At 39.3% G+C, this 22,398-nt stretch overlaps 1 pseudogene; it reads left to right on the top strand.

Annotated features, from left to right (window-relative positions):
* Window positions 1–20,393: 20,393 nt before the first annotated feature.
* LOC118881904 lies at window positions 20,394–20,937 on the top strand (annotated as a pseudogene).
* Window positions 20,938–22,398: the final 1,461 nt, after the last annotated feature.

The following is a 22,398-nucleotide window of genomic DNA, read 5'->3' as shown; positions in this document are numbered from 1 at the left end:
GATTCTTCCAATCCAAGAACATGGTATATCTCTCCATCTGTTGGTATCATCTTTAATTTCTTTCATGAGTGTCTTACAGTTTTCTGCATACAGGTCTTTTGTCTCCCTAGGTAGGTTTATTCCTAACTATTTTATTCTTTGTGTTGCAATGGTAAATGGGAGTGTTTCCTTAATTTCTCTTTCAGATTTTTCATCGTTAATGTATAGGAATGCAAGAGATTTCTGTGCATTAATTTTGTATCCTGCAACTTTACCAAATTCATTGATTAGCTCTAGTAGTTTTCTGGTGGCATTTTTACGATTCTCTATGTATAGTATTATGTCATCTGCACACAGTGACAGTTTTACTTCTTCTTTTCCAATTTGTATTCCTTTTATTTCTATTTTTTTTAATGTTGCTATCCATTTATTTATTTTTTTTAGAGATAACATACATATTTAATTTAATTTATTTATTTATTTATTTTTGGCTGCGCTGGGTCTTCGCTTCTGTGCAAGGGCCCTCTCTAGTTGCGGCAAGCGGGGGCCACTCTTCATCGCGGTGCGCGGGCCTCTCACTATCACGGCCTCTATTGTTGCGGAGCACAGGCTCCAGATGCACAGGCTCAGCAATTGTGCCTCACGGGCCCAGCTGCTCCGCGGCATGTGGGATCCTCCCAGACCAGGGCTCGAGCCCATGTCCCCTGCATTGGCAGGCAGGCTCTCAACCACTGCACCACCAGGGAAGCCCCTCCTTTTATTTCTTTTTCTTCTCTGATTGCTGTGGCTAGGACTTCCAAAACTATGTTGAATAATAGTGGTGAGAGTGGACATCCTTGTCTTGTTTCTGATCTTAGAGGAAATGCTTTCAGGTTTTCACCATTGAGAATGATGTTTGCTGTGGGTTTGTCATATATGGCCTTTATTATGTTGAGGTAAGTTCCCTCTATGCCCACTTTCTGGAGAGTTTTTATCATAAATGGGTGTTGAATTTTGTCAAAAGCTTTTTCTGCATGTATTGAGATGATCATATGGTTTTTATTCTTCAATTTGTTAATATGGTGTATCACATTGATTGATTTGCGTATATTGAAGAATCCTTGCATCGCTGGGATGAATCCCACTTGATCATGGTGTATGATCCTTTTAATGTGTTGTTGGATTCTGTTTGCTAGTATTTTGTTGAGGATTTTTGCATCTATATTCATCAGTAATATTGGTCTGTGATTTTCTTTTTTTGTAGTATCTTTGTCTGGTTTTGGTATCAGGGTGATGGTGGCCTCATAAAATGAGTTTGGGAGTGTTCCTTCCTCTGCAGTTTTTGGAAGAGTTTGAGAAGGATGGGTGTTAGCTCTTCTCTAAATGTTTGATAGAATTCACCTGTGAAGCCTTCTGGTCCTGAACTTTTGTTTGTTGGAAGATTTTTAATCAAAGTTTCAATTTCATTACTTGTGATTGGTCTGTTCATATTTTCTATTTATTCCTGGTTCAGTCTTGGAAGGTTATACCTTTCTAAGAATTTGTCCATTTCTTCCAGGTTGTCCATTTTGCTGGCATAGAGTTGCTTATAGTAGTCTCTTAGGATGCTTTGTATTTCTGTGGTGTCTGTTGTAACTTCTTTTCATTTCTAATTTTATTGATTTGAGTCCTCTCCCTCTTTTTCTTGATGAGTCTGGCTAATGGTTTATCAATTTTGTTTATCTTCTCAAAGAACCAGCTTTTAGTTTTATTGATCTTTGCCATTGTTTTCTTTGTTTCTATTTCATTTATTTCTGTTCTGATCTTTATGATTTCTTTCCTTCTGCTAACTTTCGGTTTTGTTTGTTCTTCTTTCTCTAGTTCCTTTAGATGTAAGGTTAGATTGTTTATTTGAGACTTTTCTTGTTTCTCGAGGTAGGCTTGTATAGCTATAAACTTCCCTCTTAGAACTGCTTTTGCTGCATCCCATAGGTTTTGGATCGTCGTGTTTTCATTATCATTTGTCGCTAGGTATTTTTTGATTTCCTCTTTGATTTCTTCAGTGATCTCTTGGTTATTTAGTAACGTATTGTTTAGCCTCCACGTGTTTGTGTTTTTTAAGTTTTTTTCCCCGTAATTGATTTCTAATCTCATAGTGTTGTGTTCGGAAAAGATGCTTGATATGATTTCAATTTTCTTAAATTTACTGAGGCTTGATTTGTGACCCAAGATGTGATCTATCCTGGAGAATGTTCCGTGCACACTTGAGAAGAAAGTGTAATCTGCTGTTTTTGGATGGAATGTCCTATAAATATCAATTAAGTCTATCTGGTCTATTGTGTCATTTAAAGCTTCTGTTTCCTTATTTATTTTCATTTTGGATGATCTGTCCATTGGTGTAAGTGAGGTGTTAAAGTCCCCCACTATTATTGTGTTACTGTCCATTTCCTCTTTTACAGCTGTTAGCTGTTGCCTTATGGATTGAGGTGCTCCTATGTTGGGTTCATATATATTTATAATTGTTATATCTTCTTCTTGGATTGATCCCTTGATCATTATGTAGTATCCTTCCTTGTCTCTTGTAACATTCTTTATTTTAAAGTCTAATTTTATCTGATATGAGTATAGCTACTCCAGCTTTCTTTTGATTTCCATGTGCATGGAATATCTTTTTCCATCCCCTCACTTTCAGTCTGTATGTGTCCCTAGGTCTGAAGTGGGTCTCTTGTAGACAGCATATATATGGGTCTTGTTTTTGTATCCATTCAGCAAGCCTGTGTCTTTTGCTTGGAGCATTTAATCCTTTCACGTTTAAGGTAATTATCGATATGCATGTTCCTGTGACCATTTTCTTAATTGTTTTGGTTTTATTTTTGTAGGTCCTTTTCTTCTCTTGTGTTTCCCACTTAGAGATGTTCCTTTAGCATTTGTTGTAGAGCTGGTTTGGTGGTGCTGAGTTCTCTTAGCTTTTGCTTGTCTGTAAAGCTTTTGATTTCTCCATCGAATCTGAATGAGATCCTTGCCAGGTAGAGTAATCTTGGTTGTAGGTTCTTCCCTTTCATCACTTTAAGTATATCATGCCACTACCTTCTGGCTTGTAGAGTTTCTGCTGAGAAATCAACTGTTAACCTTATGGGAGTTCCCTTGTATGTTATTTGTCGTTTTTCCCTTGCTGCTTTCAATAATTTTTCTTTGTCTTTAATTTTTGCCTATTTGATTACTATGTGTCTCGGCATGTTTCTCCTTGGGTTTATCCTGTATGGGACTTGCTGTGCTTCCTGGACTTGGGTGGCTATTTCCTTTCCCATGTTAGGGAAGTTTTCAACTATAATCTCTTCAAATATTTTCTCGTGTCCCTTCTCTCTCTCTTCTCCTTCTGGGACCCCTATAATGCGAATGTTGTTGCGCTTAATGTTGTCCCAGAGGTCTCTTAGGCTGTCTGCATTTCTTTTCATTCTTTTTTCTTTATTCTGTTCTGCAGCAGTGAATTCCACCATTCTGTCTTCCAGTTTGCTTATCCATTCTTCTGCCTCAGTTATTCTGCTATTGATTCCTTCTAGTGTAGTTTTCATTTCAGTTATTGTATTGTTCATCTCTGTTTGTTTGTTCTTTAATTCTTCTATGTCTTTGTTAAACATTTCTTGCATCTTCTCGATCTTTGCCTCCATTCTTTTTCTGAGGTCCTGGATCATCTTCACTGTCATTATTCTGAATTCTTTTTCTGGAAGGTTTCCTATCTCCACTTCATTTAGTTGTTTTTCTGGGGTTTTATCTTGTTCCTTCATCTGGTACATAGCCCTCTGCCTTTTCCTCTTGTCTGTCTTTCTGTGAATGGTTTTTGTTCCACAGGCTGCAGGATTGTAGTTCTTCTTACTTCTGCTGTCTGCCCTCTGGTGGATGAGGCTATCTAAGAGGCTTGTGCAAGTTTCCTGATGGGAGGGTGGATGAGGCTTTCTAAGAGGCTTGTGCAAGTTTCCTGATGGGAGGGTCGTATGATTTTTTACCCTTCTTTTTGTTAATGTGTTGTATCACATTGATGAATTTGTGGATATTGAATCATCCTTGCATCCCAGGAATAAATCCCACTTGATCATGTTGTATGATCCTTTTTATATATTGTTGATTTCAGATTGCTAGTGTTTATTTGAGGATTTTTTTTTTAACTTTGGGTTTATTTATTTATTTATTTATTTATTTATGGCTGTGTTGGGTCTTTGTTACTGCACGAGGGCTTTCTCTAGTTGCGGCAAGCGGGGGCCACTCTTCATCGTGGTGCGCGGACCTCCCATTATCGCGGCCTCTCTTGTTGCGGAGCACAGGCTCCAGATGTGCAGGCTCAGTAATTGTGGCTCACGGGCCTAGTTGCTCCGTGGCATGTGGGATCCTCCCAGACCAGGGCTCGAACCCGTGACCCCTGCATTGGCAGGCAGATTCTCAACCACTGCGCCACCAGGGAAGCCCTTATTTGAGGATTTTTGCATCTATATTCATTAGAGGTATCAGCCTGTAATTTTCCTTTTTTTGTAGTGTCTTTGTTTGGTTTGGTATCAAGGTAATGGTGGCAGCATGGAATGAATTTGGGAGTGTTCCCTCCTCTTCAATTCTGAAATAGTTTGAGAAGGATAGTTATTAGCTCTTCTTTATATGTTTGGTAGAATTCCCCTGTGAAACCATCCAGTCCTGTACTTTTTTTGGGGGGTGTGGGGGGAGTTTTTCACAAATTCAGTTTCATTGCTAGTAATTGGCCTGTTCCCATTGTATATTTCTTCCTGATTCAGTCAGGGCAGATTGTATGTTTCTAGAAATTTGTTGATGTCTTCTAGGTTGTCCAATTTGTTGGCATTTAACTGTTCATAGAATTCTCTTATTTTTCGGTATTTCTGTGGTATCAGTTGTTATTTCTCCTCTTTTATTTCTTATTTTGTTTATTTGGGTCCTCTCTCTTTTTTTCTTGATGAGCCTGGCTAAAGGCTTATCAATTTTGTTCATGTTTTTTTAAAAGTACAGATCTTGATTTTATTGATATTTTCTATTTTTTTCCCTCTATTTTTTCTCTAATCTTTATTATTTCTTTCCTTCTGCTGACTTTGGGCTTTGTTCTTCTTTCTCTAATTCCTTTAGGTGGTAGGTTAAGTTGTTTCTTTGAGATTTTTCCTATTTCTTGAGATAGGCATGTATAGCTATAAACTTCCCTCTTCAAACTGCTTTTGCTGCATCCCATAGATTTTAGAATGTCCTGTTTTTATTTATTTTTTAATTAATTAACTTATTTATTTTTGGCTGTGTTGGGTCTTCGTTGCTGTGCATGGGCTTTCTCTAGTTGTGGCGAGTGGGGGCTACTCTTCATTGCAGTACGTAGCCTTCTCATTGCAGTGGCTTCTCTTGTTGCAGAGCATGGGCTCTAGGTGCACTGGCTTCAGTAGTTGTGGCACGTGGGCTCAGTAGTTGTGGCTCACAGGCTCTAGAGCACAGAGCTCAGTAGTTGTGGTGCATGGGCTTAGTTGTTCCACAGCATGTGGGATCTTCCCCAACCAGGGCTCGAACCTGTGTCCCCTGCATTGGCAGGCAGATTCTTAACCACTGCACCACCAGGGAAGCCCTTTATTTTGTTTTGTCTTGAGGTATTTTCTCATTTCCTCTGATTTCTTCATTGATCCACTATTTTTTAGTAGCAAGTTGGTTAGTCTCCACGCGTTTATGTTCTTCCCATTTTTCTTCCTTGATTGATTTCTAGTTTTGTACTGTTGTGGTCAGAAAAAGTATTTGATATAATTTCTATCCTCTTAAATATGTTGAGGCATATTTTGTGGTCTAGCTTGTGGTCTACCCTGGAGAACATTCCATATGCACTTAAAGCATGTGTATTCTACTGTTTTTGGATGGAATATACTGTAGACATCTATTAAGTTCTACTTGTCTGTGTCATTTAAGGTCACTGTTTGCTTTTTGATTATCTGTCTGGATGATCTGTCCCTTGATGTCATTGGGGTGTTAAAGTCCCCTACTATTATTGCATTATTGTCAGTTTCTCCCTTTATGTTTGTTAATATTTGCTTTATATATTTAGGTGCTCCTATAATAGGTGCATCTATGTTAATGAATTTTATATCCACTTCTTGTACTGATCCCTTTATCATTATATAATGCCCTTCTTTGTCTTTTGTTGTAGACTTTGCTTTAAAGCCTATTTTGTTTGACATAAGTATTGCTACCCCATGTTTCTTGTCATTTCCATTTGCATGAAATATCTTTTTCCACCCCCTCATTTTCAGTCTGTGTGTCTTTAGCTCTGAAGTGAGTCTTTTATAAGCAGCATATATATGGGTCTCTTTTTTTTTTAATCCAGTCAGCCACCCTATATCTTTTGATTGGAGCATTTAGTCTGTTGTCATTTAAAGTGATTATTGGTAAGTAAGTACTTACTGGCATTTTGGTACTTGTTTTCTGGTTGGTTTTTTCATTTTTCTCTCGTCTTTTCTTCTTTCAATTTCTTCCCTTGTGGTTTGATGGTTTTCTTTAGTGGTATGCTTATGGTCCTTTCTCTCTAGTATTTGTGTATCTATTCATAGGTTTCAGATTTGTGGTTACCATGGGGTTCATATATGTTGACCTATAACTATATCTATTTGCTTTAAACTGTTAGTCATTTAAGTCCAAACACATTCTAAAAGATATATATTTTTTACTCCCATCCCCCACATTTTGTTTTTGATACCATATTTTACATCTTCATGTTTATCCCTTAACTGTTTATTGTAGTCATAGATGATTTTACAATTTTGTCTTTTAATCTTCATCCTAGCTTATTTAAGTGGTTGATCCATAGGCTTTACTATATATTTGCCTTTACTAGTGGGATTTTCCCTTTCTTATGGATTCTTATTTCTTATAGCCTTTTCTTTTCCACTTAGAAAAGACCCTCTAACATTGCTTTTAGGGTCAGTTTAGTATTGAGTTTTAGTTTTTGCTTGTTTGGGAAGTTCTTTATCTCTCCTTCAATTCTAGATGATAAGCTTGCTGGGTAGAGCATCCTGTGTTGTAGGTTTTTCCCTTTCAGCATTTTAAATGTATCATGCCACACCCTTCTGGCCTGCAAAGTTTCTGCAGAGAAATCAGCTAATAGCCATTTGGAGTGTCCCTTGTTTATGACTCTTTGTTTTTCTCTTGATCCCTTTAGAATTTTCTTTTTAACTTTTGCATTTTAATTATGATGTATCTTGGTGTGGATCTCTTTGGATTCATCTTTTCTGGGACCCTCTGTACTTCCTGTACCTGAATATCTATTTCCTTCTTCACATTCAGGATGTTTTCAGCCATAATTTCATCAAATACATCTTTTACCCCTTTCTCTTCTTCTTTTGGGACCCCTATAATGTAAATGTTGGTACATTGATGTTGTCCCAGAGGTCCCTTAAACTGTTCTCATTTTTAAAATTTGTTTTCCTTTTTTACTGATTGGATGATTTCCATTATTCTATCTTACAGATCACTTATGCATTCTTCTGTATCACCTAGTCTGCTGTTAATTCCTTCTAGTGTGTTTTTCGTTATAGTTATTGTATTCTTCAGATTTGACTGGGTTGGTTTTTTTAAAATATTTTCTACTTCCTTATTAAAATTATCACTGTGTTCATCTATTCTTTTCTCTACATCAATTAGCATTCTTATTACTAATGCTTTGAACTCTTTTTCTGGTAAATTATTTATTTCTGTTTCAGTAGTTGTTTTTACTTGTTCTTTCATTTGAAACAAATTCCTCTGTCTTCTTGTTTTTTTTTTTAAATAAATTTATCTATTTTATTTATTTATTTTTGGCTGCGTTGGGTCTTCGTTGCTTCTTGAGCTTTTCTCCAGCTGTGGGGATCAGGGGCTACTCCACATTGTGGTGTTCAGGCTTCTCATTGCGGTGGCCTCTCTTGTTGCGGAGCATGGGCTCTAGGTGCATGGGCTTCAGTAGTTGTGGTTCACGGGCTCTAGAGCGCAGGCTTTAGTAGCTGTGGCGCACAGGCTCAGTTGCTCCACGGCATGTGGGATCTTCCCAGACCAGAGCTTGAACCCGTGTCTCCTGCATTGGCAGGTGGATTCTTAACCACTGCACCACCAGGGAAGCCCCTGTCTTCTTGTTTTGATTAAATGTCTCTGTATCCATGAAATTAGGTGAAACAGTTACCTATCCTGGTCTGGAAGGGGTGTCCTTGTGTGAGAGCATCGCTGTACAGTTTGTGTGTGCCCAGTGCCTTTTCTGGGAGAGCTGTATCTGACATGAACACAACTTACATCCTCCAAGGTGTGCTGGCAGCTATCACCTTGATAGGATGTGGAGCTGGAGATGGAGGGGCTATGGCTAGAGCCTGGTGTGAGCTGGGTCTTCTCCTCTGCTTAGGGACCAGCACCACTCTATTGGGTGCAGGGTCAATTCCCAAGTTGCTGGAGCAGAAGCCCTGAGGGTCAGGTCCAAGATGGCTCTGTTCCCTCTCAGTGTGTGCTCTCCCCCCTCCCAGCATTGGCACATTTTCCCAAAAGGGGAGCAGTGTTGGGCAAGAGGAGCTGGAATGGGTGCTCAGCATGGGTTAGGGCATGGGCTGGGGCAGTCCCTGCACCAGTCAGCGTTCCTGCTCATTCCCTATCTGCTGCCTCTGCAAGTGCCAACAATGGCTGCTCTCGCCTGTTTAGATGCTGTGTTGGGTCTGAGCTGGCTTTGTCCCCTACGACTATGCATTCCCCTCAGCTGTGGCAGTCTTTGCCCTAGTGTGGAGCTGTGCCATGGAGTAAGAGGGGCTGGAGTGGGCACTCAGCTCAGGCTGGGACACACTGGGGCAGTTGAGAGAAACTGGTCAGAGTTCCAGACAGTTTTAATCTGCTTCCTCTACCTTGTTTTGGGAATTAGCAATTATGTGTGTACCCTTCAGGAGCAGAGTCTAGGTTTCTTACAGCCCTGCTGTCAGTCCCACTGGTTTCAAACCAGTTATGGGGACTCATTCTCCCAGTGTCGGACCCCAAGCCCAGGATGCCCAATATGTGTTTCAAACTGCTCACTCACCAGGGGATATCTCCAAGCCCATGTAATCCTCCTCCTCTTCTGTGTCTGCTCCCAGGGATGCAGATCCCAACCTGATCACTTTTCTTTCCTTCCTGCCTGATTCTCTGTGGATCTTTCTTGCAGCCTTGGTTTTATAAGAGTCTTTCTGCCAGTTTCCAGTTTGTTTTCAGTGAGAATTACTCCATCTGTATGTGTATTTTTGATGTGTTTAAGCGGGTAGGTGAGCTTGCATCCTCCTACTCCACCATCTTAATCTCCCCCCAAATTCATTTTTGAAGGATAATCTTTCTGCATATAGAATTCTTGGTTGGCAGTTTTTCTTTTAGCACTTTGAATATGCCACTCCACTGTCTTCTACCATTGCTTCTGAGAAGTCAGTTTTTAATTGCATTGTTTCCCTGAGTCATTTTTCTCTTGCTGTTTTGAGATTTTTTCTTTGTATTTCACGGTGTATTTAGGTAGGGTTCCCTTTGAATTTATTTAACTTGGGATTCATTGATATTTTTGGATCTGTAGATTTAGTGATCTTTACCAAATTTGAAAATTTTAGGCCATTATTTCTTCAACTTTTTTTTTTTTTTTTGGCTGCTTGGCATGTTCATTGCGGCACACGGGCTTTCTCAATTTGCAGCAAGCGAGGGCTACTCTTCGTTGCAGTGCATGGGCTTCTCATTGTGGTGGCTTCTCTTGTTGTGGAGCACAGGCTCTAGGCATGTGGGCTTCAGTAGTTGTGGCGTGTGGGCTCAGTAGTTGTGGCTCGCAGGCTCTAGAGCTCAGGCTCAGTCATTGTGGCGCACAGGCTTAGTTGCTCCGCGGCATGTGGGATCCTCCCGGACCAGGGCTCAAACCTGTGTCACCTGCATTGGCAGGTGGATTCTTTTTGTTTGTTTATTTGTTTTGTTTTGAATTTTATTTTTATTTTTAATTATTTTTACATTTTTACATTTCATTTAATTTTTTATACAGCAGGTTCTTATGAGTTATCTATTTTATACGTATTAGTGTATATATGTCAATCCCAATCTCCCAATTCATCCCACCACCACCACCACCCCCGGCTTTCACCCCTTGGTGTCCATACATTTGTTCTCTACATCTGTGTCTCTATTTCTGCTTGCAAACTGGTTCATCTGTACCATTTTTCCAGGTTCCACATATATGCATTAATATACGATATTTGTTTTTCTCTTTCTGACTTACTTCACTCTGTATGACAGTCTAGGTCCATCCATGTCTCTACAAATGACCCAATTTTATTCCTTTTTATGGCTGAGTAATATTCCATTGTATATATGTACCACATCTTCTTTATCCATTCATCTGTCGATGGGCATTTAGGTTGCTTCCATGACCTGGCTATTGCAAACAGTGCTGCAGTGAACATTGGGGTGCATGTGTCTTTTTGAATGATGGCTTTCTCTGGGTATAGGCCCAGTAGTGGAATTGCTGGGTCATATGGTAATTCTATGTTTACTTTTTCAAGGAACCTCCATACTGTTCTCCATAGTGGGTGTATCAATTTATATTCCCACCAGCAGTGCAGGAGGGTTCCCTTTTCTCCACACCTTCTCCAGCATTTATTTGTTTGTTTGTTTTTAAATTAATAGCTACTTTATTTATTTATTTATTTATTTTTAGCTGTGTTGGGTCTTCATTTCATGTGACTGCTTTCTCTAGTTGCGGCAAGCGGGGGCCACTCTTCATCGCGGTGCGGGGGCCTCTCACTATCGCGGCCCCTCCCATTGCGGGGCACAGGCTCCAGACGCACAGGCTCAGCAGTTGTGGCTCACGGACCCAGTTGCTCCGCAGCATGTGGGATCCTCCCAGACCAGGGCTCGAACCCGTGTCCCCTGCATTAGCAGGCAGATTCTCAATCACTGTGCCACCGGGGAAGCCCCCCAGCATTTATTGTTTCTAGATTTTTGGATGATGGCCATTCTGACTGGTGTGAGGTGATACCTCATTGTGGTTTTGATTTGCATTTCTCTAATGATCAGTGATGTTGAGCAGCTTTTCATGTGTTTGTTGGCCATCTGTATGTCTCCTTTGGAGAAATGTCTATTGAGGTCTTCTGCCCATTTTTGGATTGGGTTGTTTGTTTTTTTAATATTGAGCTGCATGAGCTGTTTATATATTTTGGAGATTAATCCTTTGTCCATTGATTCGTTTGCAAATATTTTCTCTCATTCTGAGCATTGTCTTCTCATCTTGTTTGTAGTTTCCTTTGCTTTGCAAAAGCTTTTCAGTTTCATTAGGTCCCATTTGTTTATTTTTGTTTTTATTTCCATTACTCTAGGAGGTGTATCAAAAAAGATCTTGCTGTGATTTATGTCAAAGATTGTTCTTCCTATGTTGTCCTCTAAGAGTTTTATAGTGTCCGGTCTTACATTTAGGTCTCTACTCCATTTTGAGTTTATTTTTGTGTATGGTGTTAAGGAATGTTCTCATTTCATTCTTTTACATGTAGCTGTCCAGTTTTCCCAGCACCACTTATTGAAGAGACTGTCTTTTCTCCATTGTATATCCTTGCCTCCTTTGTCATAGATTAGTTGACCATAGGTGCATGGGTTTATCTCTGGGCTTTCTATCCTGTTCCACTGATGTATATTTCTGTTTTTGTGCCAGTACCATAATGTCTTGATTACTGTAGCTTTGTAGTACAGTCTGAAGTCAGGGAGTCTGACTCCTCCAGCTCCGTTTTTTTCCCTCAAGATTGCTTTGGCTATTCGGGATCTTTTGTGTCTCCATACAAATTTTCAGATTTTTTGTTCTAGTTCTGTAAAAAATGCTATTGGTAATTTGATAGGGATTACATTGAATCTGTAGATTGCTTTGGGTAGTATAGTCATTTTCACAATATTGATTCTTCCAATCCAAGAACATGGTATATCTCTCCATCTGTTTGTGTCATCTTTGATTTCTTTCATCAGTGTCTTATAGTTTTCTTAGTACAGGTCTTTTGGCAGGAGGATTCTTAACCACTGCACCACCAGGGAAGCCCTCTTCAAATGTTTTTTTCTATCTCTTTTTTTAGCTCCTCTTTTTCTGTGACTACCATTTCCCTATGTTGGTACGCTTAATGTTGCCCACAGGTCCTGAGGCTCTGTTCATTTTTCTTCAATCATTTTTTTCTCTCAAAACTTCAGGATTGGGTAATTTTTATGATCTATGTTCAAGTTCACTGATTCTTTCTTCTACCATCTCAAGCCTATTTGTAAGATCATCTAATAAATATTTCATTAAAGTTATTGCACTTTTCAACTCTAGAATTTCCACTTGGTTCTTCGCTATATCTTTTTGTTTTTGTTGAGATTCCCTGCTCTTTAGTTGTAATTATATTTTGCTTTAATTCTTTGTCATAATTTCCTTTAATTCTCTGAGCATATTTATAATAGCTGCTTTGAAGCCTTTGCTTCTATATCTATATATAACTGAATCACTTTGCTGTACACCAGAAACTAACACAACATTGTGAATCAATTATTCCTCAGTTTAAAAAAAAATGTTTTTAAGAGTTCATTCCTCTTTTTACTGAGTTCTGTCTCATGGTATGAATGTACCACATGCCATAGACTGAATTTTTGTGTTGCCCCAAAATTCATATGTTGAAACATAATCTCCAGTGTGATGGTATCTAGAGGTGGGACCTTTGGTCATGAAGGCTGAACACTCAGGAATGGGATTAATGCCCTTATAAAAGAAACTCCAGAGTAGGAAGCATGTTCTCATCAGACATCAAATCTGCTAGAGTCTGGATCTTGGACTTCCCACTCTTGAATTGTGAGAAATAAATTTCTGTTGTTTTTAAGACACCTAATCTGTGGTAATTTGTTATAGCATCCCAAACAGACTAAGACATACAATTTGTTTAACCATTCACCCGTTGAAGAACATGTGGGGTCATTTCCAGATTTTGGTTATTATGAATAAAGCTGCTATGAACGTTCATGTACAAGTGTTTGTGTGAACATACATTTCCATTGCTCTGGGATAAATGCCCAGAAGTACAATTTCTGGGTTGTATGGTAGTTGTTATGTTTAGTTTTATAAGAAATTCCACACTGTTTTCCAGAGTAAGTGTACCATTTTACATTCCCACCAGCAATGTATAACTCAGTTTCTCTGTGTTCTCACTAGAATTTGATGTTGTCACTCTTTTTTATATTTTAGCAATTCTGATAGGTGTGTAGTGATATATCATGGTGGTTTTAATTTTCATTTCCCTAATGGCTAAAGATGTTGAACATCTTTCTATGTGCTTATGTGAAATCTGTAAATCCTCTTCAGTGAAATGTCTGTTCATGTGTTTTGCTCATTTTCTAATTGGATTATTGGGTGGGTTTTTTTGTTTCTTTGTTTGTTTTCAGTTTTGAGTGTTCTTTATATATTCTACAAAGTAGTCCTTTGTTGGATATATCGTTTGCAAATATTTTCTCCAACTCTGTAGCCATCTCTTTTCTTCCTCTCAACTGTCTTTCACAGAGCAAGAATTTTACATTTTGATGAGGTCCAATTTGTCAATTTTTCCTTTTATGGATTGTGCTTCTGGTGACCCTAAAGATACTCTCCTATGTTTTAAAATATTTATTTATTTATTTATTTATTTATTTATTTATTTATGGCTGCATTGGGTCTTAATTGTTGTGTACGGGCTTTCTCTAGTTGCAGCGAGTGGGGGCTACTCATCATTGCGGTACGCAGGTTTCTCACTGTGGTGGCTTCTCTTGTTGCGGGTCACGGGCTCTAGGTGTGCGGGCTTCAGTAGTTGTGGCTCGTGGGCTCTAGAGCACAGGCTCAGTAGTTGTGGTGCATGGGCTTAGTTGTTCCACGGCATGTGGGATCATCCTGGACCAGGGCTCGAACCCGTGTCTCCTGCATTGTCAGGCATATTCTTAACCACTGTGCCACCAGGAAAGCCTTCTCCTATGTTTTCTTCTAATGTTTTATAGTTTTATGTTTTACTTGATCCATTTTGAGTTAATTTTTGCATAACATATGGGACTTAGGTCAAAGTACAATTTTTTTTTCTATGAATGTCCAGTTGCTTCAGCACCATTTATTGAAAGGACTGTTCTTCCTTCACTGAATTGCTTTTACACCTGTGTCAAAATTCCAATGGGCAGACTCCCCAAACCAGCCCAACAAGAAGTGCCAGTAGGGGTTGGTTCAAGATGGCAGAGTAAAAGGACGTGTGCTCACTCCCTCTTGCGAGAGCACCAGAATCACAACTAACTGCTGAACAATCATCGACAGGAAGACACTGGAACTCACCAAAAAAGATACCCCACATCCAAAGACAAAGGAGAAGCAATGAGATGCTTAGGAGGGGCGCAATCACAATAAAATCAGATCCCATAATGGCTGGGTGGGTGACTCACAAACTGGAGAACACTTATACCACAGAAGTCCACCCACTGGTGTGAAGGTTCTGAGCCCAACGTCAGGCTTCCCAACCTGGGGGTCCAGCAACGGGAGGAGGAATTCCTAGAGACTCAGAGGTTGAAGACTAGCGGGATCTGATTGCAGGACTTTGACAGGACTGGGGGAAACAGAGACTCCACTCTTGGAAGGCACACACAAAGAAGTGTGTGCGTCGGGACCCAGGGGAAGGAGCAGCGACCCCAGGGGAGACTGAACCAGACCTACCTGCTAGTGTTGGAGGGTCTCCTGCAGAGGCAGGGGGTGGCTGTGGCTCACCATGGGGACAAGGACACTGGCAGCAGAAGTTCTGGGAAGTACTCCTTGGTGTGAGCCATCCCAGAGTCTGTCATTAGCCCCACCAAAGAGCTGGGTAGGCTCCAGTGCTGGGTTGCCTCAGGCCAAACAACCAACAGGGAGGGAACCCAGCCCCACCCATCAGCAGACAAGCGGATTAAAGCTTTACTGAGCTCTGTCCAACAGAGCAACACCCAGCTCTACCCACCACCAGTCCCTCCCATCAGGCAGCTTGCACAAGCCTCTAAGATAGCCTCATCCACCAGAGGGCAGAAGCAGAAGCAAGAAGAACTACAATTCTGCAGCCTGTGGAAGGAAAACTACATTCACAGAAAGACAGACAAAATGAAAAGGCAGAGGACTTTGTACCACATGAAGGAACAAGATAAAACCGCAGAAAAACAACTAAATGAAGTGGAGATAGGCAACCTTCCAGAAAAAGAATTCAGAATAATGATAGTGAAGATGATCCAGGACCTTGGAAAAAGAATGGAGGCAAAGATTGAGAAGATGCAAGAAATGTTTAACAAAGACATAGAAGAATTAAAGAACAAATAAACAGAGATGAACAATACAATAACTGAAATGAAAACTACACTAGAAGGAATCAATAGCAGCATAACTGAGGCAGAAGAACGGATAAGCGACCTGGAAGACAGAATGGTGGAATTCACTGCCATGGAACAGAATAAAGAAAAAAGAAAGAAAAGAAATGAAGAGGGCCTAAGAGATCTCTGGGACAACATTAAACGCAACAACATTCACATTATAGGGGTCCCAGAAGGAGAAGAGAGAGAGAAAGGACACAAGAAAACATTTGAAGAGATTATAGTTGAAAACTTTCCTAACACGGGAAAGGAAATAGCCACCCAAGTCCAGGAAGTGCAGAGAGTCCCATACAGGATAAACCTAAGGAGAAACACGCCAAGACACATAGTAATCAAATTGGCAAAAATTAAAGACAAAGAAAAACTATTGAAAGCAGCAAGGGAAAAATGACAAATAACATACAAGGGAACTCCCATAAGGCTAACAGTTGATTTCTCAGCAGAAACTCAACAAGCCAGAAGGGAGTGGCATGACATATTTAAAGTGATGAAAGGGAAGAACCTACAACCAAGATTACTCTACCCGGCAAGGATCTCATTCAGATGAGATGGAGAAATCAAAAGCTTTGCAGACAAGCAAAAGCTAACAGAATTCAGCACCACCAAACCAGCTCTACAACAAATGCTAAAGGAACTTCTCTAAGTGGAAGCACAAGAGAAGAAAAGGACCTACAAAAACACAACCAAAACAATTAAGAAAATGGTAATAGGAACATATATATCGATAATTACCTTAAACGTGAATGGATTAAATGCTCCAACCAAAAGACACAGGCTTGCTGAATGGATACAAAAACAAGACCCATATATATGCTGTCTATAAGAGACCCACTTTAGACCTAGGGACACATACAGACTGAAGGTGAAGGGTTGGAAAAAGATATTCCATGCACATGGAAATCAAAAGAAAGATGGAGTAGCAGTACTCATATCAGATAAAATAGACTTTAAAATAAAGAATGTTACAAGAGACAAGGAAGGACACTACATTAATGATCAAGGGATCAGTCCAAGAAGAAGATATAACAATTATAAATATATATGCACCCAACATAGGAGCACCTCAATCCATAAGGCAAATGCTGACAACTGTAAAAGAGGAAATCAACAGTAACACAATAATAGTGGGGGAATTTAACACCTCACTTACACCAATGGACAGATCATCCAAACAGAAAATTAATAAGAAAACACAAGCTTTAAATGACACAATAGACCAGATAGATTTAATTGATATTTATAGGACATTCCATCCAAAAACAGCAGATTACACTTTCTTCTCAAGTGCGCACGGAACATTCTCCAGGGTAGATCACATCTTGGGTCACAAATCAAGCTTCAGTAAATTTAAGAAGATTGAAATCATATCAAGCATCTTTTCCGAACACAACACTATGAGATTAGAAATCAATTACAGGGAAAAACACTTAAAAAACACAAACACATGGAGGCTAAACAATACGTTACTAAATAACCAAGAGGTCACTGAAGAAATCAAAGAGGAAATCAAAAAATACCTAGAGACAAATGATAATGAAAACACGACGATCCAAAACCTATGGGATGCAGCAAAAGCAGTTCTAAGAGGGAAGTTTATAGCTATACAAGCCTACCTTGAGAAACAAGAAAAGTCTCAAATAAACAATCTAACCTTACATCTAAAGGAACTAGAGAAAGAAGAACAAACAAAACCAAAAGTTAGCAGAAGGAAAGAAATAATAAAGATCAGAGCAGAAATAAATGAAATAGAAACAAAGAAAACAATAGCAAAGATCAATAAAACTAAAAGCTGGTTCTTTGAGAAGATAAACAAAATTGATAAACCATTAGCCAGACTCATCAAGAAAAAGAGGGAGAGGACTCAAATCAATAAAATTAGAAATGAAAAAGGAGAAGTTACAACAGACACCACAGAAATACAAAGCATCCTAAGAGACTACTACAAGCAACTCTAGCCAATAAAATGGACAACCTGGAAGAAATGGACATATTCTTAGAAAGGTATAACCTTCCAAGACAGAACCGGAAGAAATAGAAAATATGAACAGACCAATCACAAGTAATGAAATTGAAACTGTGATTAAAAATCTTCCAACAAACAAAAGTTCAGGACCAGAAGGCTTCACAGGTGAATTCTATCAAACCTTTAGAGAAGAGCTAACACCCATCCTTCTCAAACTCTTCCAAAAAATTGCAGAGGAAGGAACACTCCCAAACTCATTCTATGAGGCCACCATCACCCTGATAAGAAAACCAGACAAAGATACTAAAAAAAAAAATTACACACCAATATCACTGATGAATATAGATGCAAAAATCCTCAACAAAATACTAGCAAACAGAATCCAACAACATATTAAGAGGATCATACACCATGATCAAGTGGGATTCATCCCAGCGATGCAAGGATTCTTCAATATACACAAATCAATCAATGTGATACACCATATTAACAAACTGAAGAATAAAAACCATATGATCATCTCAATAGATGCAGAAAAAGCTTTTGACAAAATTCAACACCCATTTATGATAAAAACTCTCCAGAAAGTGGACATAGAGGGAACCTACCTCAACATAATAAAGGCCATATACGACAAACCCACAGCAAACATCATTCTCAATGGTGAAAAACTGAAAGCATTTCCTCTACAATCAGGAACAAGACAAGGATGTCCACTCTCACCACTATTATTCAACATAGTTTTGGAAGTTCTAGCCACAGCAATCAGAGAAGAAAAAGAAATAAAAGGAATATAAATTGGAAAAGAAGAAGTAAAACTGTCATTGTTTGCAGATGATATTATACTATACATAGAGAATCCTAAAGATGCCACCAGAAAACTACTAGAGCTAATCAAAGAATTTGGTAAAGTTGCATGATACAAAATTAATGCACAGAAATCTCTTGCATTCCTATACACTAACAACAATGATCGGAGAGAGAAATTAAGGAAACAATCTCATTCACCATTGCAGCAAAAAGAATAAAATACCTAGGAATAAACCTACCTAGGGAGACAAAAGACCTGTATGCTGAAAACTATAAGACACTGATGAAAGAAATCAAAGATGACACAAACAGATGGAGAGATATACCATGTTCTTGGATTGGAAGAATGAATATTGTGAAAATGACTATACTACCTAAAGCAATCTACAGATTCAATGCAATCCCTATCAAATTACCAATGGCATTTTTTACAGAACTAGAACAAAAAATCTGAAAATTTGTATGGAGACACAAAAGACCCCGAATAGCCAAAGCAGTCTTGAAGGAAAAAAACGGAGCTGGAGGAGTCAGACTCCCTGACTTCAGACTATACTATAAAGCTACAGTAATCAAGACAATATGGTACTGGCACAAAAACAGAAATATACATCAGTGGAACAGGATAGAAAGCCCAGAGATAAACCCACGCACCTATGGTCAACTAATCTATGACAAAGGAGGCAAGAATATACAATGGAGAAAAGACAGTCTCTTCAATAAGTGGTTCTGGGAAAACTGGACAGCTACATGTAGAAGAATGAAATGAGAACATTCCCTAACACCGTACACAAAAATAAACTCAAAATGGAGTAGAGACCTAAATGTAAGACCAGACACTATAAAACTCTTAGAGGACAACATAGGAAGAACACTCTTTGACATAAATCACAGCAAGATCTTTTTTGATCTACCTCCTAGAGTAATGGAAATAAAAACAAAAATAAACAAATGTAACCTAATGAAACTGAAAAGCTTTTGCAAAGCAAAGGAAACTACAAACAAGATGAGAAGAACTACCCTCAGAATGGGAGAAAATATTTGCAAACGAATCAATGGACAAAGGATTTATCTCCAAAATATATAAACAGCTCATGCAGCTCAATATTAAAAAAACAAACAACCCAATCCAAAAATGGGCAGAAGACCTCAATAGACATTTCTCCAAAGAAGACATACAGATGGCCAACAAACACATGAAAAGCTGCTCAACATCACTGATCATTAGAGAAATGCAAATCAAAACCACAATGAGGTATCACCTCACACCGGTCAGAATGACCATCATCCAAAAATCTAGAAACAATAAATGCTGGGGAACATGTGGAGAAAAGGGCACCTTCCTGCACTGTTGGTGGGAGTGTAAATTGATACAGCCACTATGGAGAACAGTATGGAGGTTCCTTGAAAAAGTAAACATAGAATTACCATATGACCCAGCAATCCCACTACTGGGCATATACCCTGAGAAAACCATAATTCAAAAAGACACATGCACCCCAATGTTCACTGCAGCACTATTTACAATAGCCAGGACATGGAAGCAACCTAAATGCCCATCAACAGACGAATGGATAAAGAAGATGTGGTACGTATATACAATGGAATATTACTCAGCCATAAAAAGGGACAAAATTGGGTCATTTGTAGAGATGTGGATGGACCTAGAGACTGTCATACAGAGTGAAGTAAGTTAGAAAGAGAAAAACAAATATCGTATATTAATGCGTATATGTGGAACCTAGAAAAATGGTACAGATGAACCTGTTTGCAGGGCAGAAATAGAGACACAGATGCAGAGAACAAACGTATGGACACCAAGGGGGGAAAGCGGTGGAGGGAGGTGGTGGTGCTGTGATGAATTGGGAGGTTGGGATTGACATATATACACTAATATTTATAAAATGGATAACTACTAAGAACTTGCTGTGTAAAAATATACATAAAATAAAATTCAAAAAAATAAAGAAATGGACAGGAATGATATAAATTGCAATATTTTACTGAAAAAAAAGAAGAAAGAACCTGCTGTATAAAAATTAAATAAAATATAATAAATTCAGAAATTCAAAAAAAATAAATTGTAAGCATTTTCCTAGCTTATTAAAACTCCTAATAAGAACCTTATCTAAATGGCTATAAATGACTTACCATGTGTCTGTGCCATGACTTTTTAAGAATTGTTTTCATGTTTACTTATTAAATAATTATTTTCCTCAAAAAAAAAAAAAAAAGCGCCAGTAGCGCGGCACTGGTTCTTCTCAGGCTCGTGGGCGCTGCTCTGAGCAGAGTCACGCTTTATACCAGAAAGCTGGCGGGCACTATGGGGAGAAAACAAAACAAGAAGCAAGTGGAGGAGGTGCTAGAAGAAGAATATGTGGTAGGAAAAGTTCTCGACCATCGAGTGGTAAAGGGCCAAGTTGAGTACCTCCTGAAGTGGAAGGGGTTCTCAGATGAGGACGACACATGGGAGCCAGAAGAAAACCTGGATCGCCCCGACCTCATTGCCGAGTTCCTGCAGTCACAGGAAACAGCACACGAGACAGACAAATCAGAAGGGGGCAAGCGCAAAGCTGATTCTGATTCGGAAGATAAGGGGGAGGAGAGCAAACCAAAGAAGAAAGAAGAGTCAGAAAAGCCATGAGGCTTTGCCCAGGGTTTGGAACTGGAGTGGATTGTTGGAGCTATAGACTCCAGTGGAGAACTCATATTCCTGATGAAATGGAAAAACTGATGAGGCTGACCTGGGCCCTGCCAAGGAAGCCAATGTCAAGTGCCCACAGGTTGTCATATCCTCCTATGAGGAAAGGCTGACGTGGCATTCCTACCTCTTGGAGGATGATGACAAAAAAGATGACAAGAATTAACTCCCCTGAGTACCAGCCCTTGCCACGTCTGACCGTGGGTTTCAAGTGGGGAAAGGAGTTCTACTTGTCTTGACACCATAGAGGTGGCTTGAGAAGATGTCCTTTGAAGAGCCAGTATAGCTTCTGTGCCCTACAGCAGCCCAAGTGCTTTAAAGCCGCTCCATGCTGTATAGTTTGCACACCCATCCCAGTGGAGGGGAAGGAGGGTCAGTGTTTCAAGGCATCCCATTCTGAACTTTACTGAGAAAGGCAAAGGGCCTTCTACATAGGACAAAACTTGCAGGCTGGGATGTAGGAGAGCAAAAGATACTGTAGATCTTCAGAGAGCATCTCCACAACCCACAGCCTTCTTCCCAATAGTGTTAACTCTGCATTTTTACAGCATAGCATGTGTGTAGTTTTTGGCTATTTCTGGTGTATTATTTGGGGTGGGAGGGATGGGGGGAGAAAGAAGGGAGATGGATTAGGATCATTTTTGTTAAAATCTAGGGCCTGATTGGGTAAACGGTGAAACAAAGGAAAGAACAACTAATGATGATTTGGTTCTGTGTCCAGAATATTTTATCCTTTCAAAAATGTCATTGGCAACCTAAATGAGGACTGTGAGAGACCATTTATAAGCTGTGAATGCCTGAAACTTAGAAGCCAAGGTGTTCCCTGCCTCAGCGTAATGCTGTTCCCAACAAAGGACTAAGCCAGTTACAAAGTTACCAGAGCTGCCATTTTGGGGGATGGAAACTGGTTGAGGAAGAAAAGTCTTATTGGAGTGTATACACAGGCAGGTCATTCTGTCCTAGAGGTGCTGATTCTTGAAATTGACAAGAAGACCCTTTTTCTCCAGTCATGAAGTTATAAATATCAGCTTCTCCATCCAAGCCACTGGCTGAAGTATTTGGGGAAGGGCAGAGGGTGGTATAGGAGGTGGGAGACTAGGGAAAGACAAGGGCTGGTGCTCTTAGGGTGGAAAACTCCTGGAGCCTCTGTTTTTTGAACTTTGAAACCATTGGTGGCAGGGTTCAGTCACTGACAGCACAAGTTCACTGAAGCACTTCAAGAGTTGAATAATTTCAAAAGCCCTGGTCTCAGGAGAAGATTAAATTTTCACACTGGGGCAGTGGTTCACTTTAAAACAAAACAATTTTTTTAAATCCTAAGCATTAACTAAAACCCAAAATGCTGTCATGACTCATGAGATCCATCAGTTCTTGACATCATCTAGACCTGCATCTAGAACTCCATTGTAAAAGGCACGTGTTAGGTTTCTGTGAAAACTTTTAAATGTAAACTTTGTACCAACACTGTCAGTTTTTGTCTTAATATAATTATAGATTTATATTTTAAAAATCCAGCAGCATACTTGTGTGGGTCTATTTTTGGGCTCCTCTATTTCATCGACCTATGCATCTGTCCTTCTACCAATACTCTATTGTCTTCATTACTGTAGCTATATAGTAAGGCTTA

Source organism: Balaenoptera musculus, chromosome 15 (genome assembly GCF_009873245.2).
Source record: "Balaenoptera musculus isolate JJ_BM4_2016_0621 chromosome 15, mBalMus1.pri.v3, whole genome shotgun sequence".
Taxonomy (NCBI): domain Eukaryota; kingdom Metazoa; phylum Chordata; class Mammalia; order Artiodactyla; family Balaenopteridae; genus Balaenoptera; species Balaenoptera musculus.
This window is presented reverse-complemented; position numbering and strand designations above follow the sequence as displayed.